This window comes from Chrysochloris asiatica, unplaced genomic scaffold (genome assembly GCF_000296735.1).
Source record: "Chrysochloris asiatica unplaced genomic scaffold, ChrAsi1.0 scaffold00030, whole genome shotgun sequence".
In the NCBI taxonomy this organism is placed as follows: Eukaryota; Metazoa; Chordata; class Mammalia; order Afrosoricida; family Chrysochloridae; genus Chrysochloris; species Chrysochloris asiatica.
In genome coordinates this window covers 17867860-17868933 of record NW_006408548.1, presented here as the reverse complement: position 1 = coordinate 17868933, position 1074 = coordinate 17867860, and positions in this window count along the sequence as shown.

Here is a 1074-nt window from a genome sequence, read left to right as displayed (position 1 = left end):
CACAGTGCCACACCAGGACACATTATTTTTAATTACTCTTCTCTTTTCAGGTTTCTTTTATCTAGTTTCACATATTCATTCTTTCAGATGAACTTCAAAGTTTGGAGTATTTTTGAAATACTTTAATGCCCCCCCACCCAAGCTCAATCAAAAGCTCTACGTTTTTAATTGAGATACCGTTAAGTTAGGGATTTAATTATTGAGATTATTTCTGGGTTTTTTGAGATTACTCTATTCAATATCAAGATGCATTTTTGTATTAACTTACCACTTTATTGCCCTCAGAAGGACCTTAGTTTTCTTTATTTTAGATATGTATATATTCTGCATGTGTCTTTGGGACTGTATCCCTAGACTTTTGCTATTACAGATAATACTGTTTGATTCATTATGTTGTCTACTGATAAATATTTGTATGTAAAAAATACTGATTTTTGGTAGTTGTTCTGTTACCACTTTATTGGATTCTTGCCAGTATTTTTCTAGGCATATGCTTTGCTTTTTAATATATATATTATATTAATATATATAATATATATATGTATTAAATTATATATATATTCATAACCTTCAAAACATGTTTTTGACTCCTTCTTTATTAAATTTTAATATGCTACGTATTATTTTTTTGCCCTAGTATTGTTAAAGGTCATATGTGCTTAATTGTGAAAGGAGATGAATTTTAGTTAACCAATTAAATAACTCAACCACAAATTAATGTCTTTGTCTAGAAAATGAAATGCCTTATGTGCCTAGGTAAAACATGGATAGAATTTTACCTTACATCACTTTGATTTAGTTTCATGTTTAGATTTCTTAGTTGCCTTTTCCTTAAAGTATAATAAATGGCAGTTAGCTATTCACTGCATATTTATTAGCATATTTACTAGCTCAGTATACTCTTTAGAATATTCCATCTTCATAATGGAAACTATCTTTATTTTCTCATAAGAGCCATAAACAAAGTGTTACATTCTGCTTTTTTTTTTTTTTTTAAGTTAGTTAGTTAATACTACTGTGGAATTGGCAAACAAAGTAGGTACAGCAGAAATTGTATCTAGATTATGGATGATG